At 35.9% G+C, this 24,501-nt stretch overlaps 1 long non-coding RNA gene across 1 annotated transcript; it reads left to right on the top strand.

The window, feature by feature from the left end:
* The first annotated feature begins 449 nt into the window (after window positions 1-449).
* Window positions 450-2,882, top strand: LOC135157612 (uncharacterized). Its single transcript, XR_010296608.1, has 3 exons — window positions 450-641; window positions 2,073-2,174; window positions 2,827-2,882. It is a non-coding gene; the product is annotated as an uncharacterized LOC135157612 (long non-coding RNA).
* Window positions 2,883-24,501: the final 21,619 nt, after the last annotated feature.

Consider the following 24,501-nt stretch of genomic DNA (forward strand, 5'->3'; position numbering starts at 1 on the left):
GAGAGAGGGCGGGGGGGGGGGCTAGAGAGAGAGAGAGAGAGAGAGAGAGAGGGTGGGGGGGGGTTAGAAGGCAACACAGAAGTGGAGTAAGAAAAACATATCACTTTGACCTTGATCTTTGACCTCAAAATCAATAGGCTTCCTGGGATATATATTTATCAATTTTTTTTTTTTTTTTTTTTTTTTTTGGGGGGGGGGGGGGACTAGCTGTTGGGTCAGACCAGTAAAGACTCCCACGTACACTGCCCAATATAGGCCATTTCCATCGTATTGAATCATCCAACGTCGAAAACATCCAAGTCCCCAGAAACCCCCTCAAATGTTTTAGTCTAGAACCAGCACCTGGGCGAATTCAGTCATGCCTTTATGACGCATGCAACTAGGCTTTTAAAAGTGCGACTCTAAACCATGCCTTAATCTTTGTGAAATACCAATACCGCCAGGTGGAAATTCATGTCCTGATGGCTACGATCTCAACTATACCCTACCGATGTTTAAGAGGTGTGATGCGAAGATGGTTAATGGTAGCCTGGTGCAGCTCATCCCCAAGCTCATTCCTCGGCAATTAGGCGCTCAGAGTTGCAACTACGGACGACGTCACGACGGTGTTCCGGCGGGTTATCGTATTTGCCGTATTCCAGGTAATAATAATAAAGATAATAAAATCATTGATGTCTGTATAACCACTGTTTTTTTTCACACAGAGCTCAGTTCATGGAATGCTCATTTACAATATTTTATATGAATGTTTTTTTTTTTAATATCGTTTCAATGGGATTTCCTTCCAAATAAATTTAGACGAATTGCTCATTTTCGTGGAAATATGCAGTCTAATACTTTAGAACGATTCTACAATGATATAATGTTACTAGAGATTGAAATTCTTGTTTTTTTTTTACATTTCTTTAATTTTGAGAGACAAGCACAAGCTTTGTGAAGGAATATAATGCAATTTTAAACTGTCCATGAACAGGTGAATATAAATCAATTCGATTTGGATAATATTTTATTGTCATTTCTTTCTGGTCAGCTTCAAATATGATTTGTATTAGATATTTATTATTGACATTAAACAAATATATCAGGCTTTGAGAAAGTATAGTGGAATTATTTATCCGAGGTTGGTCTGGAAAATTACTATTTTTCCCGAGGGGCGAAGCCCCGAGGGAAATATAGTAGTTTTGCCATTCCAACCGAGGATTAATAATTTCCACTATGCTTTCGAATGAAACGCCTGATATATTTGTTTTATATCCTACTTTTAATAATTCATAACCAACATCTATGCACTGGGCTTGCAAAGTCCGGTTACTTGCGTTGAATTACCTACTTTTCTCCGAGCCACCGCGCTCAGCAGAACGCAGATTAGTGCCTGCGCCGACGCATCGCGGCGGGAGAGAGAGCTCGCTGGCCGGTGCGCCCGAGAGTTTCGCTAAATATCCAGATTTCTGAAATAATGACGTCAGAATATTGGTATAGCGAAAAATGTTTCGAGGTCTGACGTCACGCAACATCATAGTTGAAATATATTTGGTCACATTATGCTTTTTGAACCAATCACTATACAGGAGTCAATCTATGTAGGATATAAAGTAAAACATCTGTCTGATATCATAATTCTTTGAAAATGCTTATGCTCTTCCCTGGAAGCTCCCCCCTCATGCTGTTGATGCTATCATACTTAAAAATAAAGTTTCAAGTTTGCAATCTAAATGAAATACCAAAAGTACATTTTATGGTGTAATATTGCACTTTAGTTGGAAAATAGGTTCACAAAATGCACCTTTCGGCTATTATTTGCACCCACTCCTGCCAGAAATGCTTGTTTGCACCCTGAAATATACAACATTGAACCTTTTAGAGTACATGGTATGTAAACGTAAAAACAAAAGAATCATATTTGAACACCCTATAGGTTGCTTAATGTAGCTAATTGCACAATGGGAGGTGCATAAATATGCAAATTAACAACCCTTGGGTGCTGCGGGTCGGACAGGGAGGGATAACATAGTAAAACACATGCCAAATTAACCCCTGCATTCTTTCATTTCATTTTTGAAATTTAATTTTAGATTGCTTGAGCAATCCATGTCAAAGTGGGTGGTGTGAAGAACAGATGACTAACTACACTTGTCATTGTCTACCAGGATTTGTTGGAATACATTGCGAAACTGGTTAGTTTAGAGGCCTTTGAATGATTTTAGACTTTAAATTGATTTAAAGAAATACATGCACAATTACTAAATCGACGGATATTAACATGGACGCCATATACTTTTTATTTATTCATATAGATCTTTATTTGATGATAGATTCAATTATTGACGTATGGAAAATAAAATACATATAGCAAATTAAATATCATCTCTTTGCAAAATAATAGGTATATAAAAACTCATATACTTAACACTCTGTTATTTCTTTTTGGAAGCACTAATATAGTACATGTATATTATTATTTTTTCTATAACTTGCTACTTATTTTTTTAAATACATGTATGTATGTGTTATATCAAAACTTCGATGGTGCATGTAACCTGATGTGAAATCAAAATTGCGTCTTAATTTTCTATTGTATATAATTATTTTCATCAGTAAAGATCATTATATTATTATTATTACTGTTATCATTATTGATATTATCATTATTATTATTACAATTATCAGAAATTGTCATAGAAGTAGTATTTCCAAATCTAATACTCATTGAACATTGCTTTTATGTTTTTGCTGCCAGGATAGTAAATTCATATTTATCACTATTTCATTATATATTATTTACATAATCACTACAATTAATGCATTGTTCATACTTCTTCTCCTTAGAGAGTACCACAGCCACACCAGAAAGTAAATCGCTGTCAACTCAACGAAATACTGCAGGTCAGTTTCCAAGATTGCATATCACTATCATTGCAGATAACATTTCGAGGGGGGATGACCACGCAATGATTTGTTAATTAAAAAGAGAAGAAAAAAGAAGAAAATGAAGAAAAAACAATGAGGAGAAAGGGCAAGAGAAGGAAGAAGGGTTTACCGATAATCCAATTGAACCCCCGCCCCCATAATAGCTTTAGATCGTCTTGCCCCCACCCAACGAATATACGCCGCTCCTCCATAATGTTATTAATATTAATTAAAGGGATAATCCAGGCTCGAGATATTCATATCTTAATACATAGAGTAAAATTCACGAAGCAAAATACTGAGAATTTGATCACAATCGGATAACAAATAACGAAGTTCTTGAATTTTAAAGATTTGCATTATTTCGGTGAAACATCTCTAGGCATGTCTTCACGAACATTCATTAGCTGGGCTGATGATGTCATATCCCCACTTGTTCTTTTGTATTTTATAATATGAAATTAGGTTTATTCAAATCTTTTCTACCAAGAACTAAATCAATTGGATTGACAACTGATTAAGTGCATTAGTTATTTATTGCCACAACTTATTTCATCACAATGGAGACACATTATTTACACATGTATTAAAAAAGGAAACATTTATGATTTCCTGAAATAACATAAGAAAAAGGAAAGTGGAGATGTGACATCATCAGCCCACCTAATGAATATTAATGACGATGTGCATATAACTGTTTAAAAAAAATATTGATAAAATTCGAAATTCAATAACTTTGTTATTTGTTATCCGATTTTGAGTTTTTAGCATTTTATTCTTTGAATTTTACTATATTAATTAAGATATAGATATTTTCAACCCGGACCATCCCCTTAATATTGTTAATGATTAATGTGGAATTGGAGTCCTATTTCAAATTCCGTCTATTGCATCCATGACAATTCAAATGGCAGAAACCTAACGCTATAATAGCTAGCAATGGGAGCGTCGGCTATAATTGAAAATCCCATGCACAATTATCAGACCTAAACATATGATCACGTTTTTCAAGTTTATTCATGTATTCATCACTTGATGTCATCACCTTGGTTATTGTGTATTTAGTGCAGACGAATAGATTCGGTTACATACGCATTCTATAGCCACCAATTTACCCAGTGCCATCATGACAAATATAACTAAATTCGAAAAATGATTATGTTTTGCGTCGTCGTTTTTGAGAGCAGCTTCAAATTGCCAGAAAATGCCGTTTGATCAGAATACACTTTATGGCTACCATATCTAAGAAAAAAAAAGTCATATCTTAATCAATCTTTGTACCTGTCAAAAATTTGTAGTATCGCATAAAGCATACGTATTTGCATAACAAATTCAAAATACCATGAATATGTCTCTCAAATGTAACAAAAATACAGAGCATTGTACAACGCCACATGTTAAAACTATCGATCAGTAATATGGTCATTAATTTTTTCTCCTCTTTCTTGCTTTTCATTTTTCCACTTTATCAACCCTCATTCTTATCTTTACTATTATTGGGATTACACATGTATTAATGTAATCATTTAGTGTTGTAACTGTAATATTTATAATTAGTTTATCACTGTATCGTATTATAGCCCCCACCCCTGGAGCCCCTAGTTCTCCATTTCCATGGTGAACTTGATACACTCGTGTTAAGAGTTCATGTGCTGTAATAAATTCTTAGTTTCCTCGGGTCCATGTTGCCAATAATAATAATAATAATAGAACATTGCTTATATAGCGCATATAACGATGATATAATAATGTCTCTATGCGCTTTAGAAAGAAGAATATAAAGAATGGAGAAGAAAGAAAAGCCTGTTCACAGAGGAGCAAATATATAATGAATTAGTAGGTACATAAATATCTTATTTTACAAAAATGAATGTCTTCAAAAGGGACTTAAAGGATTCTACATTATTAGCTTGTTTAACAATATCGGGTAATTTGTTCCAAAGTTCAGCAGAGGACATTTTGAATGAACGAGCGCCGTAGAATTGAGTGTTAATTTTGGGAACTACTAGGATCGAGATTTGTTGTTTGACCTTAATTTCCTTTGGGTTACATATGGTCAATGATAATATATTGTATTCAATACGGGATTTTACAGGAAGCCAGTGTAATTCTTGAAGTATGGGTGTTATGTGTTCACTGCGCCTCGTTCTTGTTATGAGTCTCGCTGCCGAATTTTGGATCCTTTGAAGTTTATTAATTTGATTATCACAGTCAGACGGCAGGTCCCAAGAAAGTGGCTTCTTTCATCCAAGTGATATTCATGACTACAGATGTTTTGCATATTTAATGAGCTTGATGCGGACCAAAACACCTCTTTTCATTCGGTCATTGCTGTTCTAATTGTGCATCGAATTTCATGATTTTGGTATCATTGTAAAGGAGAAGAATCATTCTTTTAGGTCATGTGTTGAATTTATTCAAAGATTTTGTAATATAGGTTAAAATTTTGATCTAAAATATGGTACAAAATAATTATTTTTACTTGACAAAAGCTGCTATTTTCAAACTTTATTTTTGTTTGAGCCCAAATGATTTTTAAATCATAATAAAGCTGAATATGTATGCTTTAAAATGGTATAGATTTCAAAAGAAGAATTGGTTTAATCGGGTCAATATCACACTTTTCATTGGCAAGTACATAATGCAGCTTGAAAACGAGAATACTGCACTCTGATTGGTCAAAGAGACCACACACTGGCAAATTCCAACAGTTCCAGTGCCTGGGTTCATGGGAAGGTCACACTTCCCATGTGGTAATTTCCTCAAATCACCCGCGCCTGTTGTTCTGTGAACCTTATCCAGCCAATCAGAACTCTGGATTTCATGCAAGTACAACATTTCAGAAATCTCGTCTTGTACCTTGGTGGGAAAAGTGTGATCTTGACCCGATTAAAATGTGCCGCATATCAAGAGTGGCATTGTGAGAAAGTGCAGAAGTTCAGCTTTATGGTGATATATATATCATTGAGGCTCAAAATAAAAAGTTTTGCATAATTTGCAAAAGAAAACAGAGGAAGAAAATTCAGTTTTGTGGCACATTTTCAGGCCAGAAATTTACCTATTTATCAAAATATTGTATACAAAATAAATGACCAATATGAAAGAATAACATTTACTCTATCTGATGGTGCAATAATATTTCATTTAACTTGAGGTTAAAACAACTAAATTCTTAGAGAAAGAAAATATCACGAATCACGAGATTTTACAAGGAGGAGGATTCAGCCACGAGATGATTTGGATGAATCTGGCCTGTTTGCTCATTAGCATAGGGACCTGCGGTCTGACTGATCAGGGAGGCGATACAAAAGGCTATTACAAAAGTCAATGCGTGATATTGCAAGAGCTTGAACCAATTTCTTTGTGGATTCTGTTGTTAGAAACTTGCGAATTTTCCCAATGTTATACAAGGCAAATGAACTAGTTTTACATATATTGTTTATTGGAGCTTTCATACTTAGTTTTCTATCTAGTTGTAAACTAAGATTTCTTGCAGTTTCTACACATTTTACATAGGTATTATTCCTTCTATATGTCTAATATTTCTAAATTTACTAGTGAGATGAAGCACTGCACTTTTATTACAATTAAGTTTCAGTCCATTATCAGTTGACCAAATAATCACATCTCAAAAACATGAAAGTGTCGTCCACATATTTTACCAATACTTTGGATTTGTGTGTTGTTGACTGGAGAGTCTGTAATTGTAATTTCTTTAATCAGTTTACTATACAGTGCGTATCAAAAAAAGTTAACACTTTGAGAAAATCCTGTAAAATTATTCATTTGTTATATCCTGAGGATTTTTACATTTTTTAACATTGGTATAGATCCATTTAAGCAAATGACGATATAACTGTCGAAAAATATTTCCGCTTGAGTGAGCACCACTTACTTTTGAAAAGTTAGTGAAAAATGATTTGCGCAGAACTTTGAAATAGTTATGCGAATAAAAGTATACCTTAATCATGAAAAACACGTGGAATTTAGCAAATAAAATTGATTTGAAGATATATTTTACCTTTTTAAACTTGTTTCATTGCCCAAAACACTTCAAAGAGTGCATTGTGCCCCACCCCTCTCCCCCTCACACCAAGGCTATCGTGATGGTATTTGCTTTACACTCAGCCGTGATCCACATGAAATGGCTTCGGCTTGATTTTCATTTTGTTAATCACTGTCAAGCTTGGAAAAAGTCTGGAGAAGCAAGTATGAAATGAAAAATGAAATGTTAACCCACAACAAATGATAAAAACTTAGTAAAAAAATGCTGGAGATATCTGATATAAATTTTTGGTCAAATTTAGTTATGTCCTAAGATCCAGCTTGCACGAAAAGGGTAAAAGTTGTGCTTAATAAGTGTTGAAATTTCAAATTTGGTGGCAAAATTGTAACAAAATGCTTGAATGTATCCGTTTTATTTCAATTGACTAAAATTGCAAGGGAAATGTATGAGAAATGTTTCACAGGATAAGTTTGATTTCGCCCTTTCCCCTCGACACAGCGTGAAAATGAGCATTTCTGCGCAAACAGATTTCTGCGAGCTTTACAAAAATGGTTAGTGCTCACTCAGGTGTAACATTCTGTCAAAACTTTAACTTTCATTGGATAGATGAGACCCCAACCCAAGAATATATGTGAAAAAATTACCCATATGTTGTATATTTTTTAATTCCCAGGGCTTTTTCAATGTGTAAACCTTTTTTTGTTGATACGCACTGTAGTATCGTATTGCGGATCGTCAAACTCAAAGTACGTCAGAGGCCACTACGCAAACTGTCACAGACATGGCCACCTCTATATGTTGTTTTAATTATCTTATTTATCCTTACCGAACCTTGAATGTATATAAACTCAAATTCAATATACAACACTCAGAGAGTGATCATTGTAACTATTAGAAATTATTACCATTCTTAATTTTCTTTTCCTCTTTCTTGTTCACATTCCCTACTAATTCTTTCCTCCCCAGTACTTTCATTATCAATATTAAAATGATATTTCTTTTTTTTACTATTCTTTATATAATTGTTAATGATTATATTATATTATAGAATCTCAAAGTCAAAGTACGTTAGAAACCACTACGCAAATTGTCACAGACATGGCCACCTCGCAAGGTATAGCATGAGTTCTCATATCTATATTGTTTACATAGCAAGCCTTATGTTATTTATCCTATACTCACTAAACCTGTATATATAGTGCGTCCCACAAAAAACGAAACCGAGATTTATCGATGGTTTATCATTGATATCTTAATCACAAATACAAAAGACAAATGACCTACCATTGTAAAGCTTAAAATCTCCTCTTTCATCTGAAATTACTTAATAGATTATTCCTCATTCACGCATGAGTGAGCAAAAACAGTTTGAAGAGGGGATATCAAAAAGTCACTTGGCGGGCTGTATCTGGGTTTCAATATCTGCTCTTTAATTTGATACCTCAATAACAGAAAATGGTCAAGAAATAACAAAGTTCTGGTTATTTGAAATAAAGCTTGAATTTCAATAATTTCATATAATGAAGAGGTTTTACAGGCTAGCATTCAAACTCACTCGACACTCAGTTTTGTTGACGATCAGTCATGCATTAAGTCTTTTGTTAACCACGCGATAGCTTCTGTGGGAAACCGGTGAAAACTCGTTTATTTAATGAAATTATGGAAATAGAAGCAGTGTTTCGAGGGAACATAACTTTTTTACTTCTTGACCATTTTTTTGTGATTAAGGTATCAAATAAAAGAGCAGATATTGAACTTTTTAGGCATATGATTTTCTTTTTGAAATTCAGATAACCCCCGCCAAATGAGTTCTTGGTATTATTTCTTCAAATTGCTTTTGCTTACTTGTGCGTGAATGAGGATTAATCTAATATCAGATGAAAGAAGAGATTCTAAGCTTTACATTGATAGGTAATTTGTCTATTGTATTTGTGATTAAGTTATGATAAATCATCGCTTAATCTCGGTTTTGTTTTTTTATGGGACGCACTTGGTTGCCTCGCAAAGCGGTTGAAACTTGTAAAAGAGAGTCACGACGTTTCATTGGCTGCTGCTCGACTTTGTCAAGTGATTATATTTATATATGTATACATGAGTTTATGTACATGTATTACACGTATGTTTATGCATATGTTCTTTTGTTTATCTGTTATAGAGCCCATGAAGAACGCTTAAAGCCGATAGCTTGACTGAATAAATTCGCTCAGTGTGCAGGTTTGCGATAAACCTGGTGGGAGGGGACCCCTGTGCCGTCCTCGTTATCTTTGTAATCAGGAGGAGGATAGCCACCCCCCCCCCCGGGAGCCCCCTCGTTCTCCATTTCCATGGTGAACTTAATACACTGGTGTTGAAAGTTCAGGTGCTGTAAGAAATTGTTAGCTTCCTCAGCTCCATGTTACCAAACTACAAAAATGTTGTCCACGTATCTGAGCCATACTTTGGGTTTTGCGTTGTTGACTGGAGAGCATGTAATTGTCATTTCTATAATCACTTTACTGTTGTATCGTAATGCAGATCGTCAAAGTCAAAGTACGTCAGAGGCCACAACGCAAACTGTCACTGACATGGCCACCTCGCCAGGTATAAAAAAGTTTTCCTATCTTTCTGTATCTTGTTTTCATTCTCTTTTTATTCTTAGACTTACCATGCTTACCGAACCTTGAATATAATGTAAACTCAAATTCACTATACAACACACACAGAGTGATCATGATAACTATTAAACATTATCACCATTCTTAATATTTTTCTCCTCTTTCTTGTTCACATTCCCTACTAATTCTTCCCTTCCCGGTACTTTCTTTGTCAATATTGAAATTGTACTTTATTGTGTTATTTTACTATTCATAACATAATTGGTAATGATTATATTTTATTATAGAACCTCAAAGTCAAAGTACATTAGAAACCACTACGCAAATTGTCACAGACATGGCCACCTCGCCAGGTACAGCATGAGTTTTCATAACTTTTTATATCTATATTCTTCACATCGCAGGCCTTATTATATATTTATATAATACATGCATATATTTAGTTATATGTTCTTTTGTTTATATGTTATAAAGCCCATGAAGAAGGCTCAAAGTCGAAAGCTTGACCGAAATATTTTGGTTTTCGTCAACGTCCTATCGTCGTGTATTTCATTTCGTCTACATTTTTACCACGAGATAATAGAGCCATATTGTTGCTGCCTGTTTACATTTGTATAGATTTTGATTTTTGTTGAGTGTCTTGAGATGAATCTTCAAATTTTAGAAAATGTTTTATCGTCATAATTCACTATTTGGCTAACTTTGTGTGTATAATATCCATATCTAAAATGAAAAGATATCATAATACATTTATATGTACCATATACAATGTAAATTTAATCTACCCGCTAACCTCATATGTTACCGAGTCTGTTTTTCTTTTGTTTTACGCGATATTTGATAAAGAAATTATGTACTACTACAGGTGGTCCAAATCATGTGTATCGCGTATATCACTAAGCGCCTCTTAAAGAGCAGAATACTGAACATATCACTACTGGAAATAACACAGTGTTACACAGTGTAATCACAGTATGTTCACATAATGGACTATGATATCATTCACGCTGTAAAATCGAACAAATTCAAAGCTGTGAAGGTATCTCCATACTGTGGACACTTCGAAAATGTGGCTCTGCACTGCTCGTTCACACGGTTAACTATGTGAATCCTAACTGTTGAAATGCTCAAGTTTAACATCGTGAAGGTAATTTCAGATTTAGTTTCACACTATGAACACACTTAGGACAGTGTGTTCTTTCCAGTAGGGTTGCTTAACGTCACATGTTTAAAATCTATCAGTCAAATACTACGTTTATTATGCTTACCTCCTCGTTCTTGCTCTTCATCTTTTTTTATCACCCCTCATTATTATCTTTACCATCATTCAAATTTTATCATTGTAATTATCTAGTACAGTGTACTTGTAATATTTGTAATAACAATATTTGCATTGTAGATCATCAAAGTCAAAGTACGTCAGAGGCAATTACACAAACTGCCACAGACAAGGCCAACTCGACAGGTATATCATTAATTTTTAATATCTTGTATTATTTTGTTTCTATAATTCATTAATTAATGGAAGCTTATGTTGTTCATCAGAGAAATAAAAATAACCATCGTTGATCCGATATAAAACCTAAAATCACTCAATTATCAGGGAACTCGGACCTCATTTAGCGATGGTTTGGCTTAGTGGTTAAGTCTTCGGCCTTTGAAGCACAAGGGCTTGGATTAAAGTCACACCACAACATTTGCATCCTTCGGCAAATGTTGTTGTTATCATTATCATAATTATATGATTATTATCATTATCATTATGATAATAATTATTATTGCAGCCCATTTTTACTTTCCCGTTCTTAGTGTATGCAATTCTGCTTGGTTCATACTTCTATATAATGTATTGTCATGTCAAGATAATGGTTTTTGCTTGAATCATAATGAAGAATGCTCAATCTTAAACTACATGTATATTTAGAGAGCAGATGTCAGTCGAGCCCTTGTCAAAATGGAGGAAACTGTACGGAGACAACCCGAGGCTTCACATGTACTTGCGGCTTCGATTTCTACGGCTCGACATGTTGTAAGTGTCGCGTATAAGCTTCCCTTTTATTTAAGGCCAAATAAATGAAAAAAATATGGAAAAAAGAGAACAAATTGTTCATATCATTCCATTTCATTTCAACAAAATACAAAGTAAAGTAGAGTAAAACATGTGAGTGTGATTATCGTGCAATAGTTACAGTTGAAATGGATATCCATTTTTTTACTAATGAAAATTATAATGGATAAAAATGGCATTAACTAAACAACCATGTGACTTATGTTTGAAAGGGAAGATACTAAGAAATAAAGCTTTCCATTACTAGCCTCATCAAATAGTCGGGCAGCATATGTCATCTACTTCGACAAATTGGCTAAGTCTGATTTTTCACTTTTATGTGATTGGTGACATCACAAGGAACAACTTCCAACTTGGTGACAATTTCTAATGGTCATCTTGACCATGTGAGGGGTCAAAATGGGGTCAATATGGGTCAATTTTTGAAATTGCTCCGATTGTGTTGTGTCATACATCAAATTGTTTGTCTTGTTATACTGAACAAGAAAGTGTACACAAACATATACTCTTGACCTCCCGTTAATAAAGTTATGACCGGAAAATGTCAAAAGGTCAACGAACTTTCGCTTAATGGCATGCAAATTACACTGGAGGAGTTAAGAAAGCTACTTTTTTCTCCTTTTTTTATTTTTTATTTTATATATCTAAGAAGACATTATCCATTGGATAAAAAAAAGGTCAAATGTGCTCACTTAGGAACAAAATAGATAAACAGAGATAGACGTCGAATACATTCAGTGTGGTATCATAGTATTGCAGGAATACCTTGAAACGACTTGACAAAATCTAATGCCCTTACAATCGTATCATCTTTATGATGTTATAAGTGCAACGCTCTTTCCGAGTTTCTTAATTTAGGAATTCAATTCAAGTCCAATTCATTTTCAATTTACTAGTCTTTGATATGTAAAGAAACATTTCATCCATTTGCTTTGTACAGAATATTTTAATCAACATAAATTATTGTAATGTATTGGGGTATATGTGTAATACTATGTTAACAGAGTAAATACATCGATAGATCAGTGCTCTCAGCTTCTAAGAAAGATGCCTAACATCTTATTTGGATTAAGTTACGAATACGATAATGAGGTTAGGATTGAGGCTCCAATTGCTCCTTCATTAATTCTAATGTGTGACGGTTATATTATTTCTTACAAAGAGGCAACATCGTGCAGGCATGGTCATTGTAGTCAGTCATGGGTGTCCATCATGCTGATGTGATATATTCTTACCATTACTCGATCTCTGGAGCCAAGAAGGACTACACATTTCTGATGTGCTGCCATTAACACGGCTTGTACTATTTTATCAATTTTTTTTTCCAGAGCATACAACGTGAAACTAAACTTAATACCAGTTCTCACGATAGTGATGTTCATAGATGCAGATTTAGTTTTTGTTCTTTTGTCGTTCTTGTTTTGTTCCTACTTGCTGAACTTAAAGTAAATCATGGCCATACCGCAGCGGGGGGGGGGGGGGGGGGGGGGGGGGCTGGGGGCAGCTGCCCCCAGAAATTGTGAAGACTTGCATTTTTACTGAAAAATAAATATAATTGACCAAAAGTATCCTTAAATCCTTAAATTTCACTTTACAAAATGCAAAAGGGCACAAATGATAAGCTCAAAACAGCATATGCAAGAGAAATGTGTAGTCCTTCTTGGCTCTGGAAATCGAGTAATGGTAAGAATATATCACATCAGCATGATGGACACCCATGACTGACTACAATGAGCATACCTGCACGATGTTGCCTCTTTGTAAGAAATAATATAACCGTCACATGTTAGAATTAATGAAGGAGCAATTGGAGCCCAACTTATCATATCATCCTCAATCCTAACCTCATTGTCGTATTCGTAACTTAATCCAAATAAGATGTTAGGCATCTTTCTTAGGTGCTGAGAGCACTGATCTATCGATGTTTTTACTCTGTTAACATAGTATTACACATATACCCCAATACATTACAATAATTTATGTTGATTAAAATATTCTGTACAAAGCAAATGGATGAAATGTTTCTTTACATATCAAAGACCAGTAAATTGAAAATGAATTGGACTTGGATTGAATTCCTAAATCAAGAAACTCGGAAAGAGCTGGTTGCACTTATAACATCATGAAGATGATACGATTGTAAGGGCATTAGGTTTTGTCAAGTCGTTTCAAGGTATTGCTGCAATACTATGATACCACACTGAATGTATTCGACGTCTATCTCTGTTTATCTATTTTGTTCCTAAGTGAGCACATTTTACCTTTTTTTATCTAATGGATAATGTCTTCTTAGATAGAGACTTTTCAAAATAATTAACCAACTTCTAAGATTCTAACCGTTTTTAGTGTATTTTGGCTACCAATGAAAGTTTGTTGACCTTTTACCTTTCCCTGACCTTGTCTCGACCATTTATATCTTCTGGATAAGGACTTCTGAAGACGAACTTATCAAAATCGAAATTAAAAAAGTACACACATATACAAAAAAGAAAAAAGGAAAAAAAAAAGCTGCCTTAACACCTTCAGTGTAATTTGCCATTTAACGAAAGTTCGTTAACCTTTTGACATTTCCGGTCATAACTTTATTAACTGGAGGTCAAGAGTATATGTTTGTGTACATTTTCTTGTTCATTATAACAAGACAAACAATTTGATGTGTCACTTGACAGAATTGGGGCAATTTAAAAAAAAAATCACCCCTATTGACCCCATTTTGACCCCTAACATGGTCAAGATGACCATTACAAATGTGTCACCAAGTTGGAAGTTGTTCCTTGTGATGTCACCAATCACATAAAAGTGAAAAATCAGACTTAGCCAATTTTTCGAAGTAGCCGGTAAATCATGACATATGCTGCCTGACTAAAATGGTATTCACAAGAAATATGACAACAAAAGAATGGTTATGTTAACAACAAGCAAAGCGAAATACAGCATTAACAACTTTAAAAGACACGATAGAGATATCCTGTTGTTATCCAGAATGATATTATAATTTTACTGAATATATAATGATGATACTCGTTCGATTCATTTGAATATATACCAGGTGCCACTAATCATCCTTCTCATGAATATTAAGGTTGAGCACCCTTGTCATTTCAACATAGATTAACATGTGAATATGTTAAGTTGAATAAATATTGCCAATAGACATGATAGAAAAGGCATGGCATTGCTCATTGTGCTTATTAATGTTTTTTTCTCATTCTAGCATGCATGACATTACACACACACGATGTTGCTAAAAGCAGACAATATACCTTCTTAGATCCCGCTTTGGAGATTTCTGAAAATGTGACGTCATTTGATTTTGAAGTCAGCGCAAATAACGATGTCCACGTCGGACTATCGCCAATCAATGCGGAGCAAGAATCCATGTATGAAATAGGTAGGTTTTATTGTCAATATGAAGGATAACGTGATAAAAAAATTTGTTACAATACTTTCAAATGCATGTTTGATTAATTTACCGATTTTACATCAACATAATATATGTTTTGATCAGCTGCCAAATAAAAAAAATCTGCGTAATTAAAATTTTGCCTTTTTAAATAAAACACGTTTGCAACCATTAACTTGAAATTTCCGAATGCAACCTCTATACCGTTGTTATAATCAAACTAATGAATTATAAAGTGCCCAATTGAATATTGAAAAAATGGAAAGCCATACATGTAGATGTCAAATTTAAGGTAAATTGCCAATTCGTCTACTGCCAACTCGTCCACGCACATGTCATTTGGTCCATTTGTAACCATTTGCTCCAAGCATCACTTCGGGTAATCCCCATTTCGTCTATGACCATTTCGTCTCATGACCAGTTGGTCTAATATCCATTTCATTTTCATTCATTTTGCACAATTTAACACTGAGTCCAATTAGACCAAATGGCATATGGAATAAATGGCTATTGGACCAAGTGGTTATTAGACAGATTGGCATTAGACTAAATGAACGTAGACCATGTGGTGAGTGGGCGAAATGATGGTAGAACAAATGGTAGTAGACGAATAGGCAATTGGACGAATTGGTATTAGACGAATTGGAAATAAACCAAATTTAAATACGAACCGCTGAAAAATGCCATTTTTGAATTTTGTTGGCTGAAAAACCATCCCGTGAGTACTTCACATCTGTAATTTTGAAATGTTAAATGATACTAGTGTATACATGTATAATAGATCCCATTACTGAGCCTTTACCAAAGCTTTACAAGACACACTTCCCAAACTTGCCAACGTCTCCTAAATCCTTCTCTTTTACATTTTTTCACAGCAATTGGTGGTTGGGGAAACTCGGGTGGCATAATCCGTCGTGGTCTTTCGCATTGGTACCCACCTTATGCAAACAAAATTATAAGCCCCACGACGAGCCTATCCGGTATCCCCCGGTTTGACCACTACACGATATCATTTGCAATGGGTCACATCAAGCTGTATCGCTATGGTAACGAAGAACCTCTGATTGCGTTCAATGACAGCCACCCTCTGGATGTCAGCTATGTCGGTTTCTGGACCGGGTTTGGCTCTGACGGATACTGGAAATTCCAATCATTTCATCAAGAGCATTGCCTCTTATGGAGATCTATCTGACACTGGCGTAAACCCGGTCCCAGTGCAGTGGGGGGGGGGGGGGGGGGGGGTGAAAACAATGTAGTGACCTGAACATTATAAATTTGGGGGACACCCTACACCTTAGGCTATTTATAAGGGGGGATAAAACTGTATACATAATACTTTTATCTTTCAGTTAAAGGCCTCTAAGGATTGTTTTCAATGGCTATAATAATGAATCTTTTTGTGTTATAAACTAACTGAATTACAGTTAATATCCAAATGCGAGCGAGCGAAGCGAGCGAACAAATTTTCATTAGTTGGAAGACATGATGACCAAAATTGTATTTCATTGGATAATGTGGCGAATGAGCATATCAAACGAGCAAATTTTCAGTAGGTGGAAGAAAGAATGTATATACAACAATAGCTCTTTCAAGTGTTGTTTGATAATCACATCACGGGTTATATGTACATGGATATATAACTGCGTGCACAATACTACCATCTTTCACTTGAAGGACTATCACAATGATGGTTATATTGTAATGGATGTGTTATGACGTAAACTACTGAATTACAGTTAGTATCCGAATGCGAACGAGCGAAGCGAGCAAATGAGCAAATTTTCCATAGTTGGAAGAAACAGAAATAGAATGACTATCAAATCGTCTTTCAAGGGAGTGTAATTATGGGAGAAAATGAGCGGTGAGCGTAGTTAGCGAGCCTTTAGTCTTTTATGCATTAAATACAGGGGATGATAAGGGTATGTTATCAATAGCGTAAACGTTATAATGTTATGAACAGGAAATATATAAAAAGGGAAAATAGGGATTTAAATAGTTGGGTTTTATTCAATGAAAACTCATATGCTCACTGATCAAAGGTGAGATGAGAATAAAAATAAAATAGGATCATGATTATCAGGAATAAGAGTACCATACGAAATGATCAGAGGCCATCACAGGCCACAATATAAACTTCCAAAAACGTGAAAATATCACAATGATGAATATGAAAATGAAAGATTTCGAATAATCTTTAAGATTATATTGGGAGATGATGCAACATTCCAAATTTTGAGCAAAATTCGTTTATGAAATATTTATTACATTGTTGTGTCAATTAATGTCATTTAAAGTTCCCAATAATTGGACAAAATGGTAAAGATGATTGTTTCATAAACGGCATTGATTTGATCAATGTCATCGGTAAGTCATCGTGTACTTTTGAAGAATACATAGGCCAAACATTTTTCGTACAAAATCCCCGCTTCCACAAAGATACCGTGCAGATGATCCCCTCCCATATTCACAAAAGTGAATTTAAGGGATGTTCTAATTCGTTTATGATAAAATTTATAATCATTAAAAGTCATTGGAATCACATATTCATAAATGGACTTATTATAACTAAACTCCCATGATGCAGTGGATATATCCTTTGCAATAAGCTAAACATGATAAACGTAGGGATTTGTCACGGCCAAATTCTTGTAAGAATATGTATGTTGAATGCGGTAGCGGAGCGACCGCACGACAAATTTGCTTTAATTTTTAGAATGCAAACTTAGGCCAATTAAAGCACTTTGACTGCATTTAAAGATGAATCCACACATTAAAAGTAGTATTAACCATTTGATGATTAAACAAAATATTTTTCTTTTTTAAAAAGTGGGGGAGGATGGGGTGTTTGCACATGCCACCCCCTCTCCGAATAATGGGGGGGGGGGGGTGTTTTCCACCCCCCCCCCCCGGATTTACGCCCGTGCAATCTGAGATGGTAGCTGCTGCTGCAGTCTGTGATCAGTTGATGACTGAATAAAAAAAAATGTAGAAAATAGCTCTATTTAAGGACATTCAAAACATAGTTTGTATAGTATGTCATTTACTATGTCTGTTTCTTGTAATTCAATTTAATTTCCTTTAGCGAAAAAGATCGGAATGTATTCAATCGCATAGTTATTTTGCTTAACATAAATTGTATAAATAATTGTTTATATCTGTCTTTTAATATTACGAGATCATCATACTATTACTGATTGGTGATCAAATGCAGACACTGATCTTTTCAAAACCTGCAAAGGGATTTTGATGTCATCTGTAACTGGCTCAACCTTAACGGTATGCATTTGCATCCAAACAAGACAAAAGTCATGGCATTTGGTCATAGGGAAAGATTAAAAATGATGCTTTAATGATAAAATATAGAAATGATCCCATATAAAATGTAAATATGATGAAATACTTGGGTGTAACTCTTGACTCTGGCATGACGTGGGGAGAACATGTATCTAGTATCATTGTTAAAATATTTCGTACGATACATACGATAGGTTGTATAAAGAGAATCAAACAATTCCTTCCGCCAAGGATTCTTAAGAATTTATATTTTTGCCATGATTTTACCTTACATTGATTATTGTTGTGCACCTTGGGGAAGCTGTGCAAGAACCAACAAAAATAAGATACAAAAAACTGCAGAATAAGTATGCCCGAATAATTTTTAATAAGGACTGTCTTACTCCCCAACATGAATTGTTGTCTACACACAATTGGCAAACAGTGGAGAAAGGTATTAAACATAAATTTTGTGTTGCTTTCAAAATACAAAACGATTTAGCCCCAGCCCATCTGGGACCACTTATCTGCAAACGTAATGTAACTTATCATAAAAAACGATATTATGAACTATGTCCCCTTCAAATACCCTGCCATAGGACAGATTATAAAAGAAAATCTCTTGAATATGTTGTTGCCGTCGTATTTAATGCTCTCCCTTGTGACATGTGTGATATGCAAAAATGCACGTCCCTCCATGCATTAAAAAAACAATATAAATCATTACAATTTTGACTGTCATACATGTAATTACACTGAATAACTTGATGTAAATGTAATGATTCCATGAGTAATGTTGATTTCACTCTATATGTATATAATGTATTCTGTTTTTACTTTATTATATGTTACATACATTGAATTTCTATGATGTTGAGTTATTTGTTAAACTGCAAGGCGCCTTTGGAAAGTAGTTTTGCATAACTGAACAGGCCTACCATGCATTATAAAATATAGAAAACCAATAAATAATTCCAGTCGGTATAAACTACTTTGTTTATAATTACTGTATTGAAGCGAAGCCATTTAATTATAATTAATTATTCATGCACTTTTTTTAATTAACTGCGATTGGCCTCTAGAATAGCAAAATAATTTTTAGTGATAATTTATACACAGTGGATGTGCAGTCTGTGTTGCCAATCGTGTGATATTGTTATGTTTAATTAGATTACTAATCATATTGTATACAAATGTATTCATTATAATGTAGGGAGATTGACAAGTGCATATTGAATCCTGCAAATTCCAGGTGGTATACTTGGTACTTGATGAAAAAATTCCTCTCGAAGCTCCAAAAGCTAAACTGGAATGAACTTTCGAATACAATGTATGTCGTGAAAGATTGGTGTCATAGTGAAGATCTTTATTTCACAATAAATGAGAGTGCGTTGTGCAAGTAAAACCTGGATACATCTTAAAGAACAAGATCCGGTTGGATGCTGCAGATTTCTAATAATGGGAAGCGCAGCCTCCTTGAATGCTGGTAGAGCTGTTTTGTATACAACTTCGCCAGGCAGGTGGTTCCATATCTGGGTAGTCCCTGGGAAGAAGGAGTATTTGTAGGAATTAACATGATTAACTGGTGACTTTGGCACAGCAAATTTCAGTGTATGGTCCTTCCTTGCAAGATATGTTGCTGGATGGACTATAGCTGGCAGCGGCATGTTGACCAGTCTGTAGTGAATCTTGAAAAGAAGAGAGCATTGGTCTAGCAGTCGCCGATAATGTAGCGTGTCCCGTCCGTGAGCAGACAACAGGTGTGAGGATGATGTGGACCACATGTAGTCATGGGCAACAAAGCGATATGCTGTTCCTTGCACTTGCTCAAGGTTTCTGATAGCAGTCAAGGTGTAGGGATTCCTTTCCACTGAGGCATATTCAAGCTGGGGTCGAACCAGAGCTGTGTAAGCTCTCGACTTCACTTCTCTTGAGCATGGCGAAAGATTTTGGCGAATAAGGCCTAAGGTCTTGCTGGCTATTTGCCTGATATTTTGGCAATGAGTATTTCAGCGAAGATCTGGTGTTACAGTTACTCCCAGGTACTTATACTCCGAGACTCTTGGGACAATATCATCCTGGATGTGATATTGGTAGATCCTTGGACTGCGTTTCCGAGTAAAAGAAATCACACCACGTTTTTTAACGTTGAAGTACATAAGCCAAGTTAATGACCATGTAGTTAAAAATATGAAGGTCCTGTTGCAAGCATTATAGTCAGAGTCTGATGGAAATTCACGAAATATTACACAGTCATCAGCGAAGAGACGTATAGATGATGAAATGTCATCTTGGATGTCATTGATCATGTTGATACAGAGTAGGAAGAGAGTAGGGCCAATAACTGAACCCTGCAGTACTCCTGATGAGACCTCCTTCCATGATGATTGGCTCCCATCAACAACAGCTGACGGTGACTTTCCTATAAAAAAAGCACGGATCCAGTTGAGAGAATCCCCAGAGATGCCATAATATTGTAGTTTGATGGAAAGACGTTCATGCGCTGCCCTGTCGATGGCTTTATACTGGAAATCCAGAAAAAAACAGCATCAGACTGACTACGACTTTGAAGTGTTTGAAACCACTCATGAACCACCGAGGTAAGTTGTGTAACAGTTGATAACCCTTGTCAAAAACCGTGTTGTGCATCGGCTAGAATGTATTTTACTGCAATGTGCTGGGAGATGTGGCTCAGAACAATGTGTTCAATGATTTCGCAGGAGATACAAGTCAAAGATGAAATTTGGCCTGTAGTTGGATGGGTCACTTTTGTCCCCTTACTTATGAATCGATTAAACGGAAAATGAGGAAAAGAGACATGCTTTTTAAAAGAGCACGACGACAGCCTAGTACTGCTGCTTGGGAAACCTACACAAGATTCAGGAATCATGTGGCTAAGCTTGTTCACAGGGCTCATTCTGACTACGTGAACAACATCATTGGAACCAGTCTTGTTGAAAAACCCAAAACCTTTTGGTCGTACATCAAAAGCTGCCGCTCTAAATTCCTTGGAATACCATCTCTACGCACAACTACCAAGATGTTTGCTACAGCCAAAGAAAAGGCAGAGGGCCTTAATGACCGCTTTCAGTCAACGTTCACTCTAGAAAGTAGTCAAACATTGCCATCCAAAGATAACTCTCAATACCCACCAATAGGGCACCTACATTTCCATAGGACTGGTGTGGAAAAGCAGTTGAGACAGCTGAATCCCTCCAAAGCATGTGGTACAGATGAAATCCCACCGAGACTCCTGAAACTTGTATCCCAAGAAATATCTCCTGCCCTCTCTTTATTGTACCAGCAGAGCTACAACTCTGGTGTTACCCCATCACACTGGAGACAAGCGCTTGTTGCCCAGTACACAAGTCAGGTGACAAGAGTGAACCTTCACAGTATCGCCCTGTTTCACTCACATGTATATGCTGTAAAATCATGGAGCATGTTGTCCTTAGTCATGTCTCAAAGCACCTTGCATCTAATAATATCCTGACAGATGCACAGCATGGATTCCGACAAGGACTCTCCACGGTCACCCAACTAACGTCAGCAATTGAAGACTGGACCTCTGTCATCCAGAAGCGAGGACAAGTTGATGCTGTCTTTTTGGATTTCCAGAAGGCTTTTGACAGAGTACCTCACCAACGGTTACACTCAAATATCCTGTATTATGGCATCACATATGATACGCTCAACTGGATCATGTCATTCCTTACCAACAGACGACAAGCTGTGGTAGTTGATGGAATCAAGTCACAATGGAAAAGTGTCACTTCTGGAGTGCCGCAAGGCTCTGTGATCGGCCCGACTCTCTTTCTATTATTCATAAATGACATCCAAGATCAGATAAGGTCAAGTATGACTGTATGAGGCTATTTGCTGATGGCTGTGTAATTTAAAGAGAGATTTCAAAAAGTACGGACCATCACATTCTTCAACAGGATCTCCAGCAACTATCCAATTGGTCTACAACCTGGTTGATGAATTTCAATGTGAAGAAGTGTGCAGTTATATCAATAACTCGAAAACGTGTGCCTGGCTTCTATGATTACTCTCTCTGCAATGATTTTATACCAAGAGCAAGTGAATACAAATACCTAGGTGTGACGATCACTGCTGATTTACGTTGGAATAATCAGTTCCAGAACATCAGACACAAAGCAAGTCGTACTTTAGGACTTATCCGAAGGACCCTGTCACCATGTACCAAAGAGGTGAAAGCCAGAGCCTACACTGCATTGGTCCGTCCAAAATTGGAATATGCATCAGAGGCATGGAACCAGCATACAGCTACAATTGTTGGCTCAATTGAAATTAATCTTTTTAATTAAGTTTAATTGCCGTAATCGTATTCATTTTTTTCAAAGACGATGTTGCTGTTTTAAGCCATTGTGTCTGCACTCGGATGGGATAGTCTCTATACACGCCGTCTTCTTGCTCAGTGTACCCTCTTCCATAAAATTCATCATCATCTAGTTGCTGTGCCTTTTCCCCCTACCATTGGCCCTGCCACATACATTGGACGACAATGCTATACCGAAAGCAACCACTGATGCATATAAGTTCTTTTTCTTCCCACGTACTGTCAACATTAGGAATCACCTACCAGGACCTGTTGTAATGGGAACAAACCCAGCTGTATTTAGAGAGGCTGCACTGCCATTCATCCGCGCGATGCAGCCTCCCGTTGGGTCTCTTATGCTGTAAACCAAGAGGCAGTGTTTACTTGCACGGTGCACATTCACTTTTAATGTATATAAGTGAAATTTCAAATTACTTCACCATGGCACCCCGCCCTGATACACAGAATGTTTTCATCATGGGATAGCTTTGGAGCTGCTGAAAGGGATAACTCTTCAAGGTTCTCCAATTGGATGGAACCACACCATTGTCATAACTTTGCTGAAAGAGGAAGGCTAATGGTGGCGCAAATTCATGAGCCACAAGCTTGAGCAGTCTTGGTGGAATCTCATCAGGCCCACTTGCCTTTGAAGGGTTTAGCTTTAAGAGTTGCTTTTCAACACCAGATATGTGAATAGGCCTGTACATCTGTCCTATGGCTGGATATGGAGAGGGACCTATCCGAGCAATTGAGAGGACATCTTTTTGTTTAAAAACAGATGTGAAGAACGCATTCAAACTTTCAGCTTTGTCAATTGACGTTGCACACAACGTCGGTGCCCATCGAAGTAAGGGTATTCCAATGCTCTCTGTTCGGCAAGACTTGACATTATGACCAGAATCTTTTGGGGCTTACTGTAAGACTGCATTGTACCTCCAATGATTTTGTTTACATAGTCAGAACACTTTAATCAACATTTTGCCTATCTACTTTTTTGGTAATATTCATTTTGTTGTGCAATAAAAGATAATTCTTCTTTTTTCAATATCAAATTTCCTTTGTATTGCAATGTAAGCTATTTTAATGTTTCTTATGGACCCCATGGAAGAACAGAGTAATTATGTTAATGACTCTGAAATGGGCAATAATTTCGATTATTTTATCTATTCAATATATTTGCAATTCATTTTGTTTATTTCACTTGATGCCATCTATGTTATTTATATATATTTATGTTTTGTGTTTTTAATAATAGGAAAATAAATAAACAAACAAACAAACTCAAGTTCAATAAAGTACTGACGGGACTGAGAGGCTGAAGAGCACACATGAGTAGTTCGTCATGTTCATCTGCGCGCAATGGATTCTGGTCAGGCGTATTAATGACTTTATTAACCAAAATAATTCCTCTAAATTAGACAAACTGATCCCATATCAAATGATAAATGATATAATTAATTCTTGTTCATGTTGTTTCCTAATTGGCCCTTTAAAGATGCTAGGCTGCGTTGTTTTTTTCATTCTTGTCGGCAAAGTAGTTCCGGTTTTCTCCCTGTGAACTGACCAAAATTATGGCTAGTTTTTTTTCAGGTCATATAACCTTTGTTTCGGCTGGAAAAGTACCCAATTAACGTATCTAATTTGGCTGTGCTTTAGATCTATATAGGGGGTGATATTTGATTATGATTTGATGAGCTGTGATATACTCATGTGCGCCATACAGTGAGTGCGCCGAAATAAATGTTTGAAAAAGTGATGACCTTCGGGGTGTCGGTCAAGTAAGAAGATATCCTTATGGTATTCAGGGGCGGAAATCTCTCCTAAAAGGTAGGGGGGACAAGGGGCTGGAAAATTTGACAAGCAAAAAAAAAGAAGAAAAAAAAAGTTATCATTCCAAATTTAAGGTCA

Source organism: Lytechinus pictus, chromosome 19, assembly GCF_037042905.1.
Source record: "Lytechinus pictus isolate F3 Inbred chromosome 19, Lp3.0, whole genome shotgun sequence".
Classification (NCBI taxonomy): Eukaryota; Metazoa; Echinodermata; class Echinoidea; order Temnopleuroida; family Toxopneustidae; genus Lytechinus; species Lytechinus pictus.